Source organism: Mytilus trossulus, chromosome 7 (assembly GCF_036588685.1).
Source record: "Mytilus trossulus isolate FHL-02 chromosome 7, PNRI_Mtr1.1.1.hap1, whole genome shotgun sequence".
NCBI classification, from domain to species: Eukaryota; Metazoa; Mollusca; class Bivalvia; order Mytilida; family Mytilidae; genus Mytilus; species Mytilus trossulus.
Window position 1 is genome coordinate 37,334,085 of NC_086379.1, and position 26,856 is coordinate 37,360,940.

The following is a 26,856-nucleotide window of genomic DNA, read 5'->3' on the forward strand; positions in this document are numbered from 1 at the left end:
TTATAACAATATCGCTATGTCGTAATTTCGACATATCATGTCGTAATAACGACATAGCTATATATATTAAGCCCCCGAATTGTCAGCTTTAAAAGAGGGAGGAAAGATACAAAATGTACCAGAGGGAGAGTCCCCGAAATGCCGTGTGGCAGACAGTGTTATTATTTAATTATTAGCTCCCTTGGTAAAACTCCAAATTTCATATTTAATGTATTTTATTATTAAATAATTTACAAGAAGCTTATGAAGTATATATATGTTAATTGCATAACTTTTGCTATTTGAATTCATTGGTTAAAGATTTCTATTTATATTGTAAAGTTTGATATTTGCATTGTCGCAAAATCCTAGGCTACCTTCTTTGGAAACCTTAAGTAAGAAATTTATACATTTTATAGATCTCATCTTTGATTGACAAATACCAAATGTCAGAAAGCTGCAAAAATAAACCACGTTTCTAAAATACGTTGAATAATATGTGAAACTGAATTTGTCCTACCAATTCAAGCAAATCTTTCTATCTCCGTTTATATAGCGCGTACTATATGGCTTTATGTAACAAGGGTAAATTGTATTATTGTTTGCTCTATTTCTACTTTCAAACGTTGGGCACGATGTTCCTACAACCCCTAGGATTTAAAACAGAATCTTCGCAATTTCGTCCGCAAAACAAAAGACTTAATACCAGTTCACGGAATGTTTTACTTCACGATTTGTTCTGCTATTCATGTTATAACTGTCGTGATGAGATTAATTCCTGTACTAGCGAAGCCGGAACTTTTCGTCAATATAAACCTGTGCATGAATTGGAGGTAATTGAAAGACGAATCCCAAACAGCAACGAAAACCGTTTCATCGAATTAATAAAAATCCGGGATTATATTTGCCTTTTTCGCGGACGATCCAGGAGTAGATTACTATATTTTAAAATGTATATATTTGAAGATGACTTGGGAAATAATTCTCAAACTAAGGTTCAAGTAATTGAAGGGGTGTATTTCGAAAACATATGTGCCAGGGAAAATACAATTCTATTCAAATTTAACCAAGGGTAAACATGTTCGATTTCCTTGCAGAGTGTCAGATATATTTGTATTGGGGTTGAATTAAGATATAGAAAGTTTACATTGACAGATGCTATCACAGTGGATGATATGCACCTTGAGAGTTTAACATCCTATCCTATGATAAAAAAAAATTATAGAAAATCGTATACATGTACTTTCGTCCTGTCTTTCCTTCCTACATTACTTGCGACAGTACTGCATTTTTAGTTGAAATAACTTTAAAAGGGTAAACATTATTAAATCGATTTCCACAACTCGAGGTAATTTTTGATAAAATGACATCACAAAACGAACAGAACCAGAATCAACCAACAATATAAAAACCCGAATAAACTTGAAAAACTTAATCGGTCCAAATCCCTCTTTTACACCGCATTTTGAGTGTAACGTGTTGTAGGAACATCGTGCCCAACGTTTGAAAGTAGAAATAGAGCAATCAATACTTTAATTCACCCTTAATACAAGATGCCATGTAGTTTGCGATTATTTAAACGGGGATGGATGGAATGCTTGGCTTGCAAATTCAGTCCCTATATCAACTCAAAAGATATTCTTCCAACTTATAAAAATGTGATACACCCTTGTCTGGCTGTACCGCCCTTTAATTAACGATATTTAAGTCCAGTATATTAATTGTTCTAATTCTTATTTATTATAATTGCAGATGGAATCTCAAAAATATATAATTTTCTCACTGAAGGTATTCAAAGAAGGTAACCTAGGATTTTGCGACGATGCAAATATTAAACTTTACAATATAAATAAAAATCTTTAACCAATGAATTCAAATAGCAAAAGCTATGCAAATCACATATATATAGTACTTCATAAGCTTCATGTAAATTATTTAACAATAAAATATTAAATATGAAATTTTGAGTTTTACCAAGGGAGCTAATAATTAAATAATAACACTGTCTGCCACACAGCATTTCGGGGACTCTCCCTATGGTATCTTTTTCCCCTCTTTTATAGCTGACTATGCGGGGCTTTTCTAATTATTGGGGGCATTATGATGACCTATAGTTGTTAATTTCTGTGTCATTTAGTCTCTTGTCTATCATAATACATATTCTTTTTGTATAGATATGTCGTTATTACGACATAATGATGTCGTTATAACGACAAGTTATGTCGAAATAACGACAAAGTGATGTCGTTATAACGACATGTTATTTCGAAATTACGACATAGCGATGTCGTAATAACGACATGTTATGTCGAAATTACGACATGCTTTGTCGTAATTACGACATCATTTTTTTTTTAATGGCCCTTATCGGCTTCCGTAATAAACAAGTCTAAATTGAAAACTATGGTATATGGGGAGGGTTGAGATCACGCATAACATATTTAACCAAACTGCATTTTTGAACCTGTCTCTAGTCTGGAGCCTCTTTCCTTTGTTAGTCTTGTATGTTTGTTTTGGTTTTTTTATTTTTTTTATCTTCGATCATATATATGTTTTGAAGTTTAGTATGACGTCTTTCACTGAACTAGTACATATTTCTATTTAGGGACCAGCTGAGACCCAACAGCAGGTGCGGAATTTTCTCGCTGCGTTGAAGACCCACCTTTTGTCAGGTTGTGGTCGGGTTGTGTCTCATTGAAATATTACCAATTTTCTATTTTATCCTGCTTTGTCCTGTCAGACAAGTCAAAACTTGTAACGGGCTACTACACAAAACAAAAAATCCAGAGAAAGACATATTATCAAATTCAGACAAGTTACTGTTCTAACTTGGATTTGGTAATTGGTCGAGATGTACTAATTACTAATCAATTTGTTCGTCTCAGTTGTTTCCAATAATGCAAGATCTGAAAATTGGAAGCCGCAAAATTTGAACCGTGCTTCTGTTACTAGTGTTAAAAATATCTTGACTACAGGCATACATTGTACCAAATTTAGTTTTTGAAAAACGAATGATGCCTTTCAATTCCTTGATCTTTTCAAAGGGTTGTAACACAATAAGTAAATTGTTTACTTTACAGATTAACTGTTGTCTTTTGTGAAGGATGATGATTTTACCTACTATGCAGTCACTTATAAAGTTTACTAATAAAATATATGGAATATTTGTTAACTTTTAAAATATTATTTCTCAAATGACATTTTCACAAAAACTGGACATTCAAATGAGAAAGACCCCTTTTTATTGTAGAATATACCGTCAAAGTAAGAGATTTGAGCAATGCTTAAAGGCCCGTCCGATGCTGGTAAAAGCGGCACAGGAATAACCTTCTCAGTAACAAAACGACATACAGTGTCGGAAATGGAGGAAGGCCGATGAGCCTTAAATGCAAACTTCAAACAGGCAAATGTTTTGCCAAACGACTTTGCTTGATAATTACCCCGGGAGTTTTGGGAGAAAAAAATTAATAATAAATGTTTGTATATGTCAAATAAGGTCCCCATGTGTTTCTTCCGGTTACAGAAATGGGTCGTGTCGTCAAATTCAACAAAACATATTTTCGATATTAGTAAAAATGTTCAAGTATGTATGAATAATTTTTTTTACAAATGTTGATATTTGGAAAGACAGGTTTAAAGATGAACACGATCAAGACCCAGATGTTCATAAATACCTTAAAAGCATGCAAATGAATTAACTTGGAAAATGTAAGGACAGATATGTCTACTTGATAACAAACTTAAAGGTAATGAAATTGGAGGACAGCTAGGAAATAGGATGGAAAAAAATAAAAAAAACATTGATTACATTTAACATTGAATAAAGTCTGAAGAGCGACCGGAGAAGAAAGATCACCTAAGCAAACGACATGAATCGCAAGCAAGGATTTGATTGGACGTTAAAATTCGAGTTTGTATACCGGAATTATCGCAATAGTAGAATTCATCCGTATCAAAATATGTCACATGTCATGTTATATATTATGTATTGCCATAGCATGTTTCATATGCTTTTGCAAATAAAATTCATTCATTCATTCATTCATTCATTCATTCATTCATTCATTCATTCAATAGTTCCTTTTGATCCTACTACCGGAAATATATTCTTAAGAAGTTTGTGTGTGACCAATTTAATGAAATGTATATAAATAGATATTCTAAAGCAAACATGGATTTTACGACTGTTATTTTTGTATTTCCATGGTAAATATTGATACCTTAACATGCATTAATAGCAGTATGAGTAATTTTTAAACAAGTGTATCATATTTGTTCGAGTCCACATACAAACGATCTTTTAAGTAAACATTCCCCAGTTACAATGTATTTGAATCCATATCTATAAACCTAGTAACTATAAAACGCTCTTACCTTTAATTATGTAAAATATCTTGTACGTGTTGTTGCTACGTTATATAGTCTTCAATTGTAACAAAAACATAATTCACTTAATTGCAAAAAAATGTAAAATCACAAAAATACTGAACTTAGAGGAAAATCAATTCGGAAAATTCACTGTGACATGGCAAAATTCAAATACAAAACGCATCATAAACGAATGGACAAGAACTGTCATATTCCTTACTTGGTACAGGCATTTGCAAATGTAGAACATGGTGGATTAAACCTGGTGCTAACCTCTCACTTTTTGACAGTTATATTTACAATGATGCGTTAACTAAACAGACACAATAAATAAAATAGTCAAAATATGGGAACAGCAGTCATCATCGTTTAACAATTTTAAAAGGAACAATGAGTTAGGGATGATCACGTTTTTCAATTTTGTCAAATATGGAAGAAAGTACTATATTATCACATGGCAACTCATACAATGTTCAAATTTCATCTGATGTAATGGTAATGTTCACTCATCTCAAATATGAAATACATAATCATGATCCTATCAATACAAATTTAGAGGAAGAGACAATTAAAAACTCATCGTATTTCTCTTTCATACCAAATATCATAAATATACGAAAACGAAATGGAGTTATATAGACAATGACAAATGGTAACGACAAAGATACGACCAAGACACGGCCATGTCATCAAACAGGTCAACGGTATTCCCATCAAAATGTCTTGAGGTGAAGTATAAAAAACGTGTAAGAATAGATATAAAATGTATGACAATAACAATTACGTGTCATTTAGATTACAAAAGATTAACTTGAGGTATACAGTTTAAGAGGTTACTAACCCATCAACCAAATATCATTAGCTTATTTTTGTATTAAAATGTGAACATTGATATCTAAGATAACACCAAAAACTGATTTACAAATTTGTGGTCATGTGAAAAAAATCCTGAATAGAAGAACTTTATGTCATATTTCTTTTTTTTAATTTGACCTACATTCACAAGGAGAAGTCAATGGCACACAATGTGTCGTCTTCAGCTAACGTACCTATATTCAAATTCATCAAACCATATGGCAGTTAAGATCAAAGGTCAACTCAAATAGTACGCGACATATCGTCTTGAAATCATATATCCATATACCAGCTATTAACTTAATTGATAATCCTTGATTCTGATATGATGATGACACAATCTTTCAATCAGTTTAATTAAGGTCTGAAGCTGACATGTCAGTTACTGCAATAAGTTCTTTATTAATCTATGTTTAAAAATCATTTTACCAATTCTTTCTATTACCTATTCTAACATTGGACTCGAACTTTTTTAACTGGAATTTACTGTGCGTATTGATGTGTGTTTATTTTTTCTACATTTGCTATGGGTAAAGTGGGAAGAATGAGATATAAAAAAAAATCCTTAACTCCAACACTTTTTGCCCTCGTCAAAGTCAGCAGCCTCTTGACGTTGTTCGAATTGTACATTGTTTAAATTTTGTTTCATTTATATGCTTCGGATTATAATGTGACGTCCATTTTCGCTGAACTAACCATCATTTTTTATAAGGGGCCAACTGAGGCCCGCCGCCGACTGTAGACATTTCTCGCTGTGTTGAAGACCTATTGGTGGTCTTGAGTTTTTTTGCTCTGTGTATGTTTGTTGTCTCTTTGATACATTCCCTATTTCCATTTTTCATTTTATTGATTCATCAAAAGATACTAGATAGAGCCTTATGATCAAAATATAATTCGGTCAAAAGTCATGTATATGATAAACGATACAATGCGTGTAATGGTAATGTACGTTAACCTAATAATTAAGTCATAGTAGAGGAAATACTGGACCAGGTTTGTTCATTTTTTTTTAAATATCAAAAGCATAAGACTTATTTGGGAAATTTATAATTCGTTGAATATATTAATTCGTTTTTCAACCGTACCGACGAAATCCACGATATTCGGTATCCAACGAAAAATAATGAATCCACATTGTTTGTTAAATGCACATGATTTAAGTATCAAAACTGTACTTTCAGGGTCAACAAGGTCATGTTTTATAATACTTAACCCTAGGTCTTTAGTTTATGTATTCATATATCAAATATCAAATATCAAAGAAATCTTTGACTTCGATATGTTATCTAATGAATTAACACTTATAATGACGTCAAGGATCAATGAGTTGGTTCACCACACAGTGTCTCTTATTTCATAAATTGTTAGAATGTCACAGGAAATGTTGGCCCGTAATCACGGTTCATGGTTAATAGCTAAAACAATTAACTTATTATATAAAAGCTTCTGATATGCATCCGATTTTTATCTGTTCTACGCAATTAAAGATGGCATTTGGTACTTTAACAATATCATTTATTAAATATGACTAACTTGTTTTAGATTAACTTCTCAAAATACTATAAGGTCAACAGTGAACGGGAGAACCTTTTCGCTCTCCTTTTCCTGTGATATTACCTGAAAAACTCAAAACCTAATATATGTGGTAACTTGAACCCAACCTAAGTGTGGTATTCAATATGTGGGACAGACGGGACGAGAGTATTTCAGAAGAAATCAAGAACATCTGTACCGCTTTCGTAGACCCAATAAATTCAAAAGTTTAGTATATCAGCATTTAGATAAGCATAATCATAATCTGAAATATATAAAATTCCAACCGCTCGAAACCGTTCAAAAACAACCAGGAGAATCACACAAGCAATTTGAAAAATCACGCGAAGTTCGCGAATTGTTTTGGATAAAAAGACTTCAAACAGCTTATCCTCTCGGTCTAAATGATAAAATATTAGGGCAGGGGAACATATCTAAAACTCATATCGATGTCATTAATATTGTTGATAAACGACTTAGAAATAATAGGTCTCATGGTAAACGCAAGAACCGCAATCAACGTATTAAACATCGTATAAATTATACACTTGCTGATCTGTTATCTATAATAAAGAATAATGGCAGACATCAAGTATTATGCAAACTGGGTCAGATACCTATAAGTAAATTATATGCTATTTTTCTTGAGTGTGATAAAATTTCTTTTTTTTAGCCCATTTTATGAATACACCCGTATTATTACAGCCTTTTGTCATCACAGGCTTTTTCCTATTATTGATAAACCTGAAAATCGTAAACGACATTTTCTCAAATTAAAATATATAAATAGAGGTATTGATTTTATTAATTTGTCTAGCATATTCAATGACTCTTCTGTCTATAGCTTAATACCTCCATATTTTGATAATATAGAACAACCCATTATTTCGTATTCTTATAAAAAACCGAGCAGAAATTTGATTTTCAATTATACGTCAATTACAACAGACGTCAATATAGAAAATAATGTTCCTTCCACTTGAGATTGCGAAACATCTAGTTTTAAATATGTTCCCTATGGTCATGTTATCACAGGAGACCTCAACATAGTCGATGACCGTGAAGTCATAACTTTTCTAAAGAAAGGACCGAAATACCGTCCTCCATCTACAATAGATTGGAAACAGTGTCGTCAGGTCATTAAAGACGCTCTGTCTGCCTATTGTAAAAATTGGTGCAAACGTAAAAAATCCGATAAAAAATCTTTAGACAGTTATTTGAATAAAATTATGAATACTGTTGATATTAGAATATCTCATTTAGAAAACAATTCTGAAATTAATAATAGAAACCATGATATACCCATTTCTAGAATAAAAAAACAAACTCAATGTACTCGCAGAGCGGTTTGTGTTCGTACCGGCAGACAAGGCAGCAAATAATGTAGTGGTGGTGTGACGCATATACTACACGAAAGTTCTTCAAAACGAAATTATCAATTCCTCTACATTCAGGTCAGTGCGCACCACAGAGAGTCAAATCGTTAACAAGCATACCACTGCCACTGCCCAGCTTAAAGCATCTTCCGAACATTTGAAAGTCCCTACCATGTACTGGTTACCGAAATTACACAAAAAACCATTTAAATTCCGTTTCATCTCCGCTTCGAGTAAGTGTTCTACTACTAATCTATCAGTGCTTCTAACCACCTCCCTTACTACTATCAAAGAACTGGTTATTAACTTTTGTAATAAAGCTTATGAAAATAATGGTATTAATTATTTTTGGAGTGTTAAAAATTCTTTAGAGGTTTTAGATAAAATACATGCTTTCAATGGTCCTTACAATTCTGTTAACAGTTATAATTTTTCTTCTCTGTACACTACATTACCACACAATCTTATAAAGAAAAAGTTTTTGTATTTGATAAAATGGTCTTTCGAAAAATCTCATTGTAATTTTATTTGCTGTAACTCGTTTAAGGCCTTTTTCTGTAACGAAAAAGGAAAGTATGCTAGATACACTTACTGGAAATGTGAGGATATGATTGAAGCTTTACACTTTCTGCTTGATAACATTTATGTACGTTTCGGCGATAAAGTGTATCGTCAGGTAGTAGGTATTCCTATGGGCACCAACTGTGCCCCTTTAATAGCAGATTTATTTCTATATTGCTATGAATCTCAGTTTATGACCAAACTCAGTAAAGACCCATCATTGTTACATTTGGTTGATACATTCAAAAATACCTACCGTTATCTGGATGATATTTTTTCGTTGAATAATCCAGAGTTCTCTAAATATACTTCCGAAATTTACCTAAACGAACTTACTTTAACTAAATCTAACATAAACAGCAGCAGTTGTCCTTTTCTAGATTTAGACATTTCAATTTCAAACGGGAAACTTCACACTAAAATTTACGACAAAAGAGACGATTTTTCATTTCCTATTGTTAATTTTCCTTTTTTAGACGGCGATGTGCCTTTGGCTCCATCATACGGTGTTTATATATCACAACTCGTTCGGTTTGCCCGTGTGTGTTCTGATGTCATAGATTTTAACGAACGTAATCAATGCATCACTGGTAAATTGTTGTGTCAGGGATTTCGATACCATAAATTACTTAAAACTTTTACTAAATTCTTTCATAGATACAAAGATTTGATTAGTAAATTTGGCTATACCTGTAGAAAGCTTATTAAAAATGGTATTTCTCATCCTAAATTTTATGGTAATATTGTACTTAAAGCGAGGAAATCACTATGTGATCCTTGTAAACTCATCGAACCTTTAAACAAACTTATAAGTAAGGGTTATCGTACCAATATTGTAATTAGATCTCTGAATATAGTTCACATTGGCACTAATATTGATTTTGTCATTAGCAAATTAAAACATAACTAAATTTCATTATCTTTTGAGGCGAGATGTATAGGGGACACAGCCACGTTAACTTTTATTTCTATAGAAGTCGCTCTTCCCTATACTACTACCTGTCGATACATTTATTTTTGGCATTGCACAAGTCATGTCTTCTTTGACTATTAATGACGTTAAAATACTAAATCTCTGTAATGTGTTTTAGTCGATTTTAGTCTCTGATGCATGATTTTTTACTATTAATTGGTTTTGGCTTTTAACTAGCTGTCAGTAACTGCGAGTACTCTCAAATCGTATTTTCTTGTTAATTCGACCTGTTGATACTGTTTATAATGCTTTTTTGTCATTTTTTATTTATATGGATCTTGGCTGTATACCAGCTTTGATTATTTGTAATATCTTCAATTTTTCACTTATTCTTACAACATTTGTATAAACTTCAAGATTATAAAAAACCGGTTTTTTTCTAAAGTGAACATTGATTGGTTAAATATTTCTCAGTGTGTTTGAATTTTTTTGTTAGCCTTTTGGTAATGAATGTTTGTCTCTAATATTTAATTAACTGTGCATTTGTATTCAGATATCGCAGATCAAATTTATTCGTTCATTGTGTAATCATACGTTTTTTGATTGAGTTAAGTCTGCCAATTGATATTTTATCGTATGTTTTTATATGTTGTGATGTTATGCTATTGTTTCAGAAAAAGGGAGAAGGTTTGGGCCCATTAAAACGTTTAATCCCGCTGCAAATGTTTGCACCTGTCCTAAGTCAGGAATCTGATGTACAGTAGTTGTCGTTTGTTTATGTAATATATTCGTGTTTCTCGTTTCTCGTTTTGTTTATATAGATTAGACCGTTGGTTTTCTCGTTTGAATGGTTTTACACTAGTAATTTTGGGGCCCTTTATAGCTTGTTGTTCGGTGTGAGCCACGGCTCCGTGTTGAAGGCCGTACTTTAACCTATAATGGTTTAATTTTTAAATTGTTATTTGGATGGAGAGTTGTCTCATTGGCACTCACACCACATCTTCCTATATCTATATTCTACCTTTCAATAATTTAGGATTGGACTTTACCTTGACCATTTATTTGTAGTCTCAAAAACTATATAGACATATTCTTGAAACTTTAGTTAGACAAATATGACTACAACTCAGTATAAACAGTCTAATCCGTTGCTAGTGATGTAGGTTCTAACCGAACTTAATAGAAAAAAGCTCGATTTCCGATTTGTGTCAAACCAGTCATCAAAAGTAGTCGTTCTTCTACAATATAAACACATACTTTAATTTATAGTAATAAAAAAATTAGGTTATCTCTCTTTCTACACACATCGTTTGTCATCACAAATGTTCTCATTTATACACATTCTAAAATTATTGTCCCCACTATAATCCTGCATAAAAAAAAACTCAGGCTGTTAATTAAGCATCAATAAATTAATAGTTCTTATAATGAATACTCCGAATCAATGCATTAATATTGTTGTTGGTTTGTTTTCAGAAATAAACATCCAATGATATGGAATGCATGTTCAGGAGATTTGTGGCATTCGCCAACTCGGTAGACCTATATCAAACAAAAAGCTGTTAAAGTTTCTAGGCGGTCAAATGTTGAACAAATAAAAATAGAACCAACAAACTGATTTGTACATTGACCATAAATAAAAAAAACCATAAAATAGATTGTTACAAAAAACATTTTACGGCAACAACCAACTGTATTCCAATCTCCACCGTACCCAAAAACAGCAGAGTACAGGCATTATTTGTATAGTTACTGGAACAGCTATAAAACTTCTCTGTCGTCTTTCTTATTTTCTGTTAAAAAATGGACATAACTTCACTTGATTTTATCATAACGTAGTGGTTAATTGATTAACCGTTGAAACAGTGACATCGTGATTATGTTACAGTAACAATTTCGTTTTAAGTAGGTCCAAAATCTTTCCAACCTAAATTTAAACCCAATTTTAGCAAAGGAAATTGTGTTCTTCAAGATATTGTGATTAGAAACAAACATGACAAAATTGATTCATTAAATAAACTCATTATAGATACCAGGACTAAATTTTTTATATACGCAAGACGCGTGTTTCGTCTATAAAAGACTCATCAGTGACGCTCGTATCCAAAACGTTATAAGGCCAAATAAAGTACGAAGTTGAAAAGCATTGAAAACCAAAATTTTGAAAAATTTTGAAAAACACAGCTAAGGTTATCTATGCTTGAGATAGAAAACGCACTTAAAACAATTATACTTGCAAATATAGCTAAACATTAAGTTTTTTTTATTATAAATTTAAACAACATTTTTTTATTAAACAACTTTAGTGAACTGACAAGAATAACAAAGAGTACTAGTAATATATTTTCTTTTATAAACAGTTGCAGGCAGACACCAGCAAATACCCATCATAATATTTCCGATATATCAAAAACATTTTAATACTTTGATTGTTTAAAACTGTGTTAAAAATGACTAGAAATTATGTCATATAGTTGTTTAATAAAGACAAATTATAAGGTTAAATTGTAAAAACAAAACATTTTCACAGAAATTATTTTGGAAGTGCCTACACTAATAGTTATCAAAAGTACCAGGATTATAATTTTATACGCCAGACGCGCGTTTGGTCTACATAAGACTCATCAGTGACGCTCAGATCAAAATAGTTAAAAAGCCAAATAAATACAAAGTTGAAGGATCCAAAATTCCAAAAAATTGTGCCAAATACGGCTAAGGTAATCTACTCCTGGGGTAAGACATGTAAAAGATATGTTTAACACACACTCTTGATTTTAATCATGTATTCGCCATAGAAAAAGAGTCTATCTTAAATTGAGGTAAAATATATAACCTTCCAAATACTGTTTCCATTACTAACATCATTGAAGAGACATCAATAAAATTGACGAAATCCAGATATGGTGTACACATTTTTGCACCTCATGTTTGTGGTTTGCCATCTTTTCCGCAAGTTTATTGAATTCTGTTTGGGATAATATTAATATAAAGAATAATTTTGTTACATTTGGTGATCAATTTATTTGGCAATAGCCAATGGCAGTCAACAGGATTAAGAACATCCGCTGTTTCGATCTGTTATTCAAATACATTTTGTAAAAATATACTTTTTCAATTTTTTGGTCTTTTGAAAAATGTTGTGTATGCTGTATACCCTTCTACCAAGAAAGATATTTTACATGTTCACTTATAAAAAATGCGATTTTTATCCAACGCAATCGCATCGCAAGGTTTTAAAGATTGTTAGACGGATGTAAGGTCAACAAAATGTAAGTTGGGTAAGGTTTTGACTTTAATTTGTTTACATAATCTTTGCGTGCAATAATTCGTTGCAAAGCAAAGCACTTTGGTTTTTATAAGTTATTGATTAATACTTTATCAATTTTGTTATCTTAAGTGTTACTATTTCTATTTATAGTGAATATAAAGAAAAATTTATACCAGGAAGCACGACAAGAAATGCATTAATTCTAGTTCTAAGAGAAACAAATAATAAGAAAATAGTGAACACACAATCATGGTAAGTAAATATTTATAAGTATATATTTCAACTCATTCGGAATAAGAGACCGAACAGCTGCTACTGAGATATTATAATATGTCACCAATGTCCAGACTGAAAGTTGATGAACTAAGGTTACAAAAAAGTTCATCAAAAGATACCAAGACTTTTTTTTATAAATATACCGTAACAACTTCACAAAAAATACGTGATGGTCTTTAGGTATATAAAGCTCTTATGAACTGACGTTATTTATCATCTCAATTGCATGTTATAGGTTGCAATCAGTAAATACACACAATGCAATTTCTCATAGGAAATGCCTTTGCGGTTTAAACTATGACACTTTTACTATGAAGTTTCGTGAAAATAAAATCCCAGAACGGAAAGTTTATATGCACTACTATTTTATTCAAAGGTCAAAATATAGTGCTGTGCGGCATATTTTCAACATTTATATGCCCTGAACATCTAAGAGTTAAAACTTATTCTAACATTTTACACTACCCTTAGCTCCATTTCTTGACCTCCTAAGAATTGAGTTTTTCTCTAATGGTTACATTCCCAAGTGATGGCTCTATGAGATGGAACACAGAGATCATAAATGCGAACCAGTACATTAACAAATTAACACACCTATAAATATTATATATCTCTCCAAAAGAGGCGTGGTTGAAGAAACAGCTGAATTTACCAAATGCAACCTATAGTGGTCTTTTTATTTGTACAAAAATGTTGTTCATTTTAACCATTACTGTTTAGTCCATGATTTATTTATCTTTTTGATGGGAACAGATATTTTTACATCCTGCAAATGTGTAATGGTACAAATATCCTGTTTAATATGTTTGTCTCTCATTTTTTTGCTGATGTATTTTGTCTACAGAGTTTTAATGCAATTTAGTTTTTCTTTGTAGAAATAGGTTCTTGTTTTTATAGTGATTATGATATTAACACAATGTTGGACAACTGTTCCCAAACTTTTAACAGTTAAACTTATAATGTCAGGTTAATTTTCTCACACATTGTTGCCAGTGTGATTGAAATCTAAATGAAGTGCAGGTAGAAGGTTTAGCTACCTATAAAACAAGTTTTGATCCGCCAATTTCTATATCAGAAAACGTCTGTACCAAATAAGAAATATAAGGCTATTTTGCTTTTGTTGCTTTGTTTTTGCTTTTGGTTTTGTCACTTGATAGGATACTTTAAATTTGCATTTTCTTTGCAGTTCGTTCTTTTGTTGTTGTTGTTGTTAAATTACTTTTTTTTAACAAATTCTTATTAACCCTTTTTCTAGTTTTATTTTAATTTCACAATACCTGAGGGTAGAGACGTCTGTAACACTCTTGTGGTTGAAAATCTTGGAAGCGATGGAAGATCGAGATTTCTTTTAGATATTATCTAAAATTGGCAACTGTTTTTGATCTATAAAGTGTCAGAATAGTTTAAGATTGAATTTTAATTTTAATAGATGATGAATTTAACATAAAACAAATCAGAATCGGGTCTAAGCTTCTATGATTTTGCATCCATTTAAGCTCGCCAGGTTTATACTGAAACAATCTGTCTTTAAAACTGATCTATTTTATCAAAGTTACCATTTTGGTCAATAATTGCCCCCTTTTCAGACGTTCCCTAATAATTGTAGTACATTTTTTGCATTTGCGTTTACGTTTGAAAAATGGTCTGTTCTTGACTTGTTAGGTTTTTTAGGAATTCCTTTCAGTAAACATGTTTAATGAGTCAAAATTACGATTGTTTACCCTATCTCCCGTTTTGTACAGTTGAAAATATCGTCACGAATGTTAATAACTAGTTTAGGTAGGTTTAACGATTGATTTGAATTAAGTCGAGTTTGTTCAACCTTTTTGGGTTTTTTTTGGAGTGGGTGGGGGGATTTGGCACATAGATTTGAAATGTTTTGAGTCTAAAGTTATGCAAAGGAAAGGTGTAAGGATATCTATATGTTACTGACAGTTTATTCAATTTCATATTTAATTGTTCATCTGGGATAATAATGTTTTTTTTTTCTATTTCCTACCAAATAAACATTTAAGTTAAACATAGTCAACAAGAAGCTGCTAAATGAATCGACTTTAGATAGATATCTTTTATTTAAATTTTTACAAAACAAAAACATTTGCACTGTTCAGTAAGACATATAAAGGTAATCATACTTTATCAGTATTTTTCTGTTACTAACATTCACACATATTTAGTCTCTACCCTATTTATATTAACAAAGTTTTCTGTCGGTACGCATACTATCTGTTTATCAGGGCTAAGAATGATTTTATTAAAAAAATATTTTGAAAGATGCGTACGTAATGCACTTTCAGTTTCAGTTCCGGTTTGAAGTATGTGTTAAGAAATAATATATCTAATTATTCGCATAAATGAGATACACATATAGACGTTATGATTGTGTATATTTTGATTAGCTTCGTTCTGGATTTGTTTTATTCACATATATGTGAAATATACGAAAGGGATCGTAAAAACTCATAACCGCATGAACTTGGAAATAAGCGATCTCCGTTGTAGAAAAAACGGCAAATATAATTCACCGAAGTTACAACTGATGTTTTCTTGTTTCTCAGTACATCAATTTAATAACAAATGAAAGCAGTTTAGGATAATACTATACACTACAGCATGATTTTAGATTAATCTGAAATGATTTGTTTATTCGTATTAAAAAGTAAAATCACAAAAAAACTGACCTTAGAGGAAAAGCAATTCGGAAAGTCCATATAAATCACATGGCAATATCAAATTAACATAACGCATCAAAAAAGAATGGACAAGAACTGTCATATTCCTGACTTTTTACCAAAAGTTTTTGTACTAAAGAAATAAGAAAAAAATTCGCATTTATAGAAGTATACATTAATACAAAAAATTGTCGTAAAAATACACCTTTATATTTTATTTAATCTTTCTGCATTTTATTTTAAACAATATTTTCTCTTCAAAACATTTTTGGGTTTTGACATGAACAACACATATGTTAATGATTTTTTCTAAAAAGTTTCAAATGGCATCAACCGAATTCTACTTACCATCGGGTTTGTACTACAATCAGTAAACCGCGGGTGCCACCTATAGAGCAGGATGTGTGAACATTAGATCGCCCCCAGTTTCAGTGCGGTTTGTGTGGCTCAGTTTTCTATATTGTGCTTTGTGTACCGTTGTTTATTTATTAGTGTCTTCTTTTTTATTTGCTAGTCATCTTGCTAATACATGTATAGATAAGAAGATGTGATAGGATTGCTAATGAGACCACTCTCCACAAGAGCCTAAATGACGGAGAAATTAACAATTATAGGTCACAGTACAGCATTAAGTAATGGACAAAGTACATACCGCATATTCATTTATGAAAGACCCCGAAATAACAAGCATAAAATGATTCAAACGAGTCAGTTAATTTTCGACATATGAGTATTAATCTACTTTTGGTATCAATCGCTTCTCATTTGCAAACAGATACAAGGAAACAATCATTAAAACCTATTATTTGTATATCAACAACTTAAAACATTCATTAAATCAGTGTTAAAGATAATAATCCTTACTACGAGTTGATCTTATAAGACAATTCTTTAATTGATATTTGAAAGTATTTGTTAAAGAAGAGAGAGAGTACGAATAAAACTATGTTTCAGATGTTTATTGTTAAAAATAGTAGTAAATAAAACTTTATCAAAGAATATTTACCAACACTTACCATAGATGAAAAACAAATTTTAAAATGATAAAAATGTATGAATCATATCACGATGACTTTCGCAACACTTCGAGCATCATTGAAAACATATATTGATCTGTCCCGTCATAAAAGCGTTGTATTTTCTGAAAGCTTTTAGCCTTTGTATTAGTTTTGATGAAATAGAAAATTTAAATTACACTGTGACTCATCTACTTCGGCAAAAAAGTTCGGACCTGATAGTATCTAACATCCGACACGGTGACGGAACATCAATAGATAGAGATAAGGTAGGTTTCGGCGTATTTTCTTTTTATCTTTTATCATGTTTATGATTTCGCAGAATATATATATACATTTACTTTTTATACAAACATTAACTAATTGAAAATAAAGCCCATTGCATCAAAGTGTATACTTAAAAAACGAATTATTATGATCATTGTTTGCAAATTATACTTTCAACAAATTGAAGAAAGACAATTACCCACAAATGCATGTTGTTGACAATTTTGAAGTCATGTGGACATTTTCTAAATCTTCACATTGTCCTATTACTTACTACAGTTTTAGAAAAACAAGACAATTCACAGTGATATCCAAATACTTTCTATTTTTTCTTAGATGATACCTTACCGTGTCTAAATTACACGCAAATAATGTAGTAGGAAAAAATAAAGATACTGGCATGGAGATTACAAACGTAGTCACCTTTAGCACCTCACTACTTGTATATCTGTGTATTGGACGAAGACAATGGGCCATGTCAAATTATCAGGTTTTGTCGAAGTCTATCAACCTTATTTTTTAACCAAACAATTTATAACAAGCAACGTTAACACGAATCTGAACATTGTCTATCGAATGAATTTTAAGATATTTGTTTTTTTAAGAAATAGTTCATGGCAGCCGTAGATTTGTTTTTATTGAACTATCAGTTGGGGATTTATATTCGATTATTTTAGCATGAGAGTTAGCAAGTGGCAAAATACGAATACAAATGCCCATCCCATGGTTAAATGAAAACAAATCTACGGCTGCCATGAATTATTTCGATTCTGATTGTAAAAAATCGGTTATTTTGTTAATCGTGATAGCCTTATACATACGATACTGTTGTGGCTGTTCCGTTTTTCCCAATATCAACGATATTAGTAATTTTATATAATTTAATTATTATTTTTTTATAATCGCATTTTTAACCTGTATTTTAATTTTTTTCAATTTAATTTTATTTGTTCTTAGGCGTGCAAGAAGCTTTAAAACACCCGGTATTCACATTTGATTTTTTTGTTTCCTAAAACATATTTGTGACGTCACCTTGTTTCGTTGCCAAGTTAAGACAATAACATCATTTCGTGGAATTTTCGCTTTAAGAAATTTTACCATTAAAAATAAATTGAAATGGACTGATTTGTTTATTTTGCTGTTAAATAGATATAAATATATTGTATCTGAATATTGGCCTTCGTAAACTGGCGATTTTGATGTCGAAAATTGAGAATATCTGACAGTATAAATAATTTTAGTCGTAAAGCGGAACAGCCGTTTTTGTGTATTACTGCGTTTGCGTTAAAGGTAGATATATATTGTGAGTATACTAGTTGAAGATAATAGGTCGTCATATAAGAATGTAAAATAACTTGTATCAAACTTTATTATATTCTATACTAGTAAAGCTTCAATGTTTTACTATACTACTAGTATACGATTTGTTTACAATATAGTCCAGTCAATCTAGCATAAATTTGACCCTAACCTGAAAGTCATTGCAACATAAGATTTTAAAGTTTTAATCTTTATAGCATTATACACCAAATATACATGGAAAAAAGTCACATAACGGGAGGGATTGTGCCTGATATTTATACGATGAAGACATAATCTTTCAATCAGTTTAATTGAAGTCTGGAGCTGGCATGCCAGTTAACTGCTAGTAGTCTGTTGTTATTTATGTAATAGTGTCATTTTATGTATTTTCTTTTGTTACATCTTTTGACATCGGACTCGGACTTCTCTTGATCTGAATTTTAATGTGCGTATTGTTATGCGTTTACTTTTCTACATTGGCTAGAGGTATAGGGGCGGGTTGAGATCTCATAAACATGTTTAACCCTGCCCTATTTTGCCCCTGTACCAAGTCAGGAGCCTCTGGCCTTTGTTAGTCTTGTATGATTTTAAAATTTAAGTTATTTGTGTATAATTCGGAGTTTATGATGACGTCAATTATCACTGTACTAGTATGCATATTTTGAGGGGCCAGCTGAAGGACACCTACGGGTGTAGGAATTCCCGCTACATTGAAGACCCATTGGTTGCCTTCGGCTGTTGTCTGCTATATGGTCGGGTGGTTGTCGCTTTGACATATTCACCATTCCCTTTCTTAATTTTACATAAAATCTCACTTGAGGAAGTTAAAAAAAATCACAATTTAAAATTCCTATGGCGATTTGCATTGAAAAGGGAGATAACTCTTGCAAGAAAGGCAGAAGTATCAATAAAAATTGATACAAAATTATAACTTTACCGCTTCTATTCATCAGAATGTATTGATTCTTGATTTAGCGGTATTTAGAGTATAACAAACAACACTAAAGGTGTTTTCATTTATTGTATCAAGCTATAATCTAGATTTCTTAATTTATTCGTTGACCATTTATTCCATTTTTCAACATGTCAAGGTAAAGAATCTGAAATTTATTAAAAATAATTAAGCATATATTCTTGTTTTTGTGTTTTAAAGTTTCATTAGATAAGTAATTTTCTGAAAAAACATAGTATATATTATTTTTTCAAAATGGTTACAAAGCTTCAATTTTGCAATTTCTTTAATGAAAAATGCATGGGAAAAAAACTACCAACAACACTTCAGTTTTGTACATTTCATGAGCAGAGGATTATATAATTTAGTCAAATACAAACTTATAACCCCATCAAAGTATCATACTTTACATAAATTTCAAGAAAAACAGCCGAAAACTGACCAAACAAGACTCATTTTTGCAAGACTTATCTCCCCTTCCAATGTTCATTTCCATAGGAAATTTAAAATGCTGATTTTGAGTTTTCCTCAAGTTAGATTTTATGGGAAATTTTTCTTTGTATATAAAGGGTATAATGCTATAGATTAGAAATTAAACATTTTCTGTTGCAATTAGTTTGAGGTTAAATCTTAGTTTGACTGGACTAATATTATATTTACTATTTACTAATTATTCATTAATTAATTTATTCATTCAATCATTGACGAACAGTCAAAAACAGTCTTTATTCTATATTATTCTACCTGAGTTAATCATGTATGCAACCCCGCCAGATTTTCTGGTTTTATATATACTATGTCACTCGCGCTCTTATGGAAGTTTTCATTTTTGAGCACACATAAGATAGCTTCGGGATTTGTAATTTTCTCCTGAATTTCAGGTTAGCACATTTAACTTCATAGGCATGTTTTCGATATCATATTCATAGATCAAATTCAAATGCAACTTTAAGACAACCTTTGAAACAAAAACTACAATTAAGTGTTTCCAATGTCAATAAAAGTTGGTTTGATAAATTTCGAAATTCATCATAATTACGTCTTATTTAGATCAAACAAAGTGGCCACTCCCCTCGTAAACATTGACAATGAGACAACTTTCCTTTAGAAACGACGGTAAAGTTATCATAGTTAGGTCAGCATATTGCATATAACAATGAGACAAACATCCTTACCGCATAGCAAGATATTACAGGACAAATGTTAAACAATTCAAACTAGAAAAGTAACTGCCTATCTTATGTTCAGAACGAATACACTATGAAGCAACCAAACCAACCTCTGAATTACATGCTCCTTGATTCGGGACTGGCCTGGCACATACAGAATGATGGGATTAAACTTGTTGGCGCCTCCTGCCCACATCACAACAAAATAACAAACAATCAAAACAATTGAAAAAAGCTTAAACTCATCTGATGACAGAACCTGTAAAGTAAATGAGCGATTTTCGCCAAAAGTTGTATCATTTTAAAGATTACCCTTACTTAAATATATACATTTCGGGGACTTTTTTAGCTGACTTTGCGGTATGGGCTTCATTGTTGAAGTCCGTACGGTGACCTATACTATAGTTGTTAATTTCTATGTCATTTTGGTTTCTTGTGGAGCGTTGTCTCATTGGCAATCATACCACATCGTCTTTAGTAAGGTAGGAACGTTTGGAGTTCGATCATTTATTTTGGGTAAGGGATTATTTGGTCTCAGAAGTGAGGAAAGGTTGCAATGGAGGAATTTGATGAGCCATTTCATGAACTTATTAATGAAACTCATTAGCTGTTACAACTGCAGTCAACAGCATCGATGGTCAACCTATATATGATTACTGGTTTTGCTGCTTTTGTGGGAAAAAATTAAAAACAAAAAGTGTCCAAAAACGTCATTAAAAAAAGACACTGACAAACAGAAATATGAATGCTAAATCCGTCACAAAAAGTCTGTAGACAACGTCCATTTTCTTGGCCACATGAACACACATGTTGAGAATTAACCTTTTCAAGTATGGAAAATGTAAAAAAAAAATAAGTACACAAATCAAGGTTCACACAAAAGGCACTTGAAAGTTTGTAACACTCTTAATTCATAAGGTTTCAAGTGTTCAATGTGTTCCAATATATTTGAGGGTTGAGATATACTATCTGACCATATGGCAGGAAAACGTAAAACATATGTGTAGGCTAAAATCGTTGCCAAGTATTTTACAAAGGCTTTCGATACAGATCTAACCGATCTTATCATATAAGGAAAAATCATCAATCAGGATGAAAAGTATGTTATTTAAAGTCGTATTTTATTGTTAGGCCTCGGTTATATTTATAGAGAGCCATTTGATTTTTAGGGGAAGAAGCTAAAATTACAGTAATTGTCCTGCATTTGTTTTAAGTAATAATCTTTTAATGCATAATAATATCTTTCCATCCCAAAAACATTAATTTTCTGTGTCGATTCTGCGTGCATATTTATTTGTCTTATTATCATGCATTTTAATGAATGTCCCTTTGGTATCTTTCGTCCCTCTTTTATCCTTAAGAAGATTTATTTTAAACTATCATAGTGTGATTGGATAACTGGTAAAGATAACCATTATATTGTGCAAGAAAATCACATATAAAGTATGCATGCATCAATTTTTTTAGACCGTAAACTCATATTAAATATTATAGTTTATGTTTTAATACACTGAAGTAAATCCGGGCTGTGCATTGTGAAATTTATGGCAAAAACGCGTAGTATGCATTAACAAAACCAGTTTATTCCATTTTGACATGACTCATTTCTTTCATTCCATTTTTTTTTAAATAAGCAGAAACCTACCTTTGCTCTGTTGATGTTCCGTCACCGTGCCGAATGTTAGATACCATCGAGTTCAAACATTTGTGGCCAGTATGGTTAGGACACAGTAAGAAATCATGTCCGTAGAAAGAACGGAACCATTTGGATGTCGGATGTCACTGTGAATAGTCTTGTTTATCTAAAACTGCAGTAAACAATTGAACAATGTGAAGATTTTCGAAAATATTCATTTGACTTCAAATGGCCAACAACAAGCATTTGTTTGTGATTATCTGTCTTCAATTTGTTAAAAGTACCTAATTTGCAAACATTAATCATGATTATTTGTTTCCTGAGTAGACACTTTGAAGCCATGGCCTTTATTTTCAATTGGTCAAAGATTTTATAACGAAAAAAAAAAAATAAACAGGTAAATATGTCCCAAAAAAAAAGGGTACAGCGGTCAATATTGTGTTACAATCTTAATCTTATCTGGAGTGTAAATATATCTATTAACAGCAACAGTAGACTTGGAACCAGGAAGCAGGAGGGAAATACATTGATTTTAGTAAAGAAAAGAAACATTTTTTAAGATATATATAAAGTGCATCACGGTAAGAAATTATTCATTAGAATAGATATTTTAAAATTCTCATCAACATTTTTTAATCTCTCAATGTAAATTGAATCCATTGAGTTATCTTTATAACTCCTTTACAAATGTTTGATTGATTAAAGATAAAATCTTATCTAAAAATAACAATGTTTGTTATAAACCTCAACCACACGGCTGACAAATTGAAGTATTAAATCATGGGGACGACTAACAAATTCCAGTGTCAAAGGTTCATCTTTAAACTTTTGATCAAGACTGGTTGAAATTGGCTTGGGAATTTTATAACAGAAGTTAAATTGTAATTTAATTTAGCGTTTTCAATGAAGAAATGATTGCCAACTAATTTAAATGAGGGAGAGTGACAGTGAAGAACGAATTTATTAAACATCAATGAAACCTTCTCCTTCAAAACGATTAAGTTGTAATTTTAGATTAAGACGGTTGTAACAAGGTAAATACTAACATTTTGTGTTCAATTGGAATGCAATCAAATGGGAAAAAGAAAAGCTATTCATATGTTAATGAGACAAATACAAAGTCAATGAAAACAAATCACATCTAGTAGTAACGTATAATTTTCAACCATAGATACTTAACTGTATAACCTCTAAATCGTCGTGACAAGAATGAACTAAGACTTCCATTTGAACTCAAATAAATCGAGTTATTTGTAAATTTGCAAACGATGCATGCTTGTATACTAAACTAATGCACAATTTCTAATATTTATTTCGAACTTTGTTAAGATATTGTGACTTTCGTGTAAAAAGAAGATGTAGTAAGATGACCAATGAGGCAAAACTCCACTATACAGTATGACACAGACATTCAGAACTATAGTTTACTGTACAGTGTTGAATATGAGCAAATCCCAAACTGCATAGTCAACTATAAAAGGTCCTGACATGACAAATGTAAAACAGTTCAAACGAAACACTAACGGCCGTAGTATGTGCAATAATAATGAACTAAAAACAAATATGCAACACTCTGTAGTATGATACTGTATTATATTTCATTTCCATTCTAGTGAAATATATATAGGATACTGATGAATCGGATTAAGAGATTTATGCGTTGGTGTAAGAGAGCTGTAAAGAAGAACAAGTGGATGATTCCTTTACTAGTTGCATTGATCATGTGGTTGAAGTATTATGTATTTCCGAAATTGAATAAACCTACATATATTATCAACATTTTGCAAAATCTAAAATTATTTTCATTAAGATAAACGACAAACAAATATGAACTATTTCATATTAGAAGGAAGAGATAGTTATGGTTATTGGTGAACTATAAATTGTAGACTTTTATTAGCGTACACAAATATATATCTTGAAACATGTTTTATATGTATTCATAGTTGTATGCTAAACTTTGTTTTATTATGTTGGCTATCTGAAATTTCGATTGGCAACAAAAACTCAAAATTCTTACTAAAATAGCTATAGATCATGTATTTCAAATATATGTGTCAAGAGAATCCTGAGTTGATAGCGTATGCATTTTGGCAATATTTGTCAATTTAAAGAAGATTAATAGTTTTTACCTACCTTCACATATGAAAATTCCACACAAGATTGGTCCTATTTTGTAAGAGGGACTGCAATTTCTATGTATTTGATATTTCTGTCTTATATTTTTGTAAAGCATGGGCTTGACACTCGAGAAAACATTAGACAATGACGTCATGTCCGTCATATCTATGCAAATTCGTCATGCTGCAAACACTATAACTTAATCTGACAAGTGTACTTGATCATGCCTGAACACATCTTTTGATTGAGCTGTCGTTTTTGATTTGCAAATTCAAAGGTCATAATTTATTTCATCATTAAAATATGAGGAGCCGATAAATTCACTCTTTTACGAGTGAAATATAAAAAATTTAAACTCGGGGGAAAATTCAAAATGCTTATTCCCTTAACAGAAATCAGAAGTTCATCAACCTTAGACGAATTGATATCAACAAGTATAGTGGTGACTTAGTACATTCATGATTTATGTAGAAAAGTTAGGTTAACCTGGTTTTGTAGCTAGCTGCACCTCTTATTGTATTGAAGTCAATACAATCCCATCATATTGACAGCAATGTGTCAACAAAACAAACAGACGCAACAGGTCAAAATGTCAAAAAAGGGTTATGGTAGTCAACATTGTGTTATGGCACGTAATGTTGACTTTTAAAAGGTATTTTAAACACTGTCAAATAAGCAGGAGATATGGCTAGCCATAAAACTTTGTTCAACCCATCATTTTTTCTAAAAAGGTCCTTTACTAAGTCAGGAATATAGCAGTTGCTATCAAATATTCCGTTTCTATGTATGTTTGCGATTGTCTTTGTACCAGTTCAGTGTTTCTATTATTCCGTTGTTTTTTCCTCTTATAGCTGACTTTTTTCCTTCAGATCTGGTTTTGGGACCCATATTTGATTTATGAAGAATAGTGGTATACTACTGTTGCCTTTATTTTTATTGCTGAATGTTAATCAATAGGACAAGCTACAGTTATTACTTTTTGGGGTTTGTCATTGATACTGTGCTAATGATGGTGTTCATTCCGCAGGAAAACACGACAAACACTATTCAGAGTAAGAACCTTTATTGCAAGAGTTATGAGTATATGTCTCAAATTAGTGATCAAAAAGATTTTAAAATCTAGTAAAGCAATGAAATTTGATAAAGAGTATATTATGTTGAGACCCCTAATATGGATCTTCTGTTCTTGTATTTTGGTGGTTGTCCTTTTATTGGTATCTGTTTGTGTCTCCTTTTAAAAACGTCAGTCATTCGGTTCCAACAAGGTAAGTTTAAATTTGTGTCGTAGTGGTTTAGTCACTGCGTCGATTGGTAGTATTCCAGTAACCAATGTTATCAAGTCGTAAGAGCTAATGGATACAAGGATTATATAGGATCTTTATTCAAGAAGTAGTTATATATAATTGATTTTAGTATACCTCAGTTAAGATATATTTTTCTATACATTAAGATAAGTATACAATATTTCAATTATTTTCAAATTGTAATCGTTTAGTTTTTAAATTTTGGACCTCCATGGACCGTTTGGACCGCAAATGTCATTATATTTCTCTGAATTTGAAATGCAACTACGGGATTGAATGAATTTGCCATACCGCTGGAGTTACGACGACGCTATTTTCATGTTGAATTATGGGTTGTCGTAAGTTCAGGACGTTTACCTTATCATTTAAAATTACTTATGAGTTAAACTACATAAAAAATTATCATTCACAATTTGATATATCTTGATTTGTATGTTTTCCTAATTAATTTATTACAGTCTTTTAAAATTGAGTTGATGTTTGCCTAGTAAAATAATTGCAACAGATATATGGATATTCAGACGCATAAACCGGGGAAAAAACGGTACACAAAACACAACATAAAACACTAACCCCAACAAAATAGGGGGATCTTATGTGTCCTTGAAAAGTTAGCGGCCGTTGTTTAATATGACATGTTGCACCGACCGTGGTGCTCTTGTTTATAAATACCCGTTCATAACTCTATTATTATTTTATATACAAATGAAGGAAGGTCACTGAAACAGAAAAAAAAACAAATTTCAAAAACAGCACACGGTCTTCATAAAGTTGGCTGAGTATTAATATGTCAAATCTGATTCATTCATAGTCTAATTTATTCTAAATACATACTTTTTGGCTTGGCTCTCTGTTATGAACTATACATTTATCATTATGATTGTTTACATTCGGCTTATAATCATGATAATTAGTGGGTAAAGCCGAAAATTACAAAATATCATTCACTAAACTAGTCAAAAGAAAGAAAACGTTATGGGTTTGGCATGTCTGTTACTTTCAAACATCAAAAGTGTAGCCCTGATGTGGTACAATTCATTGTAACAATTAAGTATATCGAAGAAAACATTTTAAAATCTTCAACAACGGATTTTAGTAAGCAGATAATTTTCGTATGTAGTTTATCAGATTATCACTCCTTTGTTATTGTTTTACCCGTTTCCTAGAAATCTAATAGAAATAATTCAATCATGATTAGTTTTCATTTGTTGGAGTGCATAGAATTATAGGACATTATTTGCAAACTGTTTATGAACAAAGTAAGACATATTTGTGTTTAAAATGAGAA

At 31.4% G+C, this 26,856-nt stretch overlaps 1 long non-coding RNA gene across 1 annotated transcript; it reads left to right on the top strand.

Moving 5' to 3' along the window:
* Positions 1-13,002: 13,002 nt before the first annotated feature.
* LOC134727002 (uncharacterized) lies at positions 13,003-23,935 on the top strand. The gene is made up of 3 exons (XR_010108699.1): positions 13,003-13,105; positions 22,630-22,724; positions 23,757-23,935. It is a non-coding gene; the product is annotated as an uncharacterized LOC134727002 (long non-coding RNA).
* Positions 23,936-26,856: the final 2,921 nt, after the last annotated feature.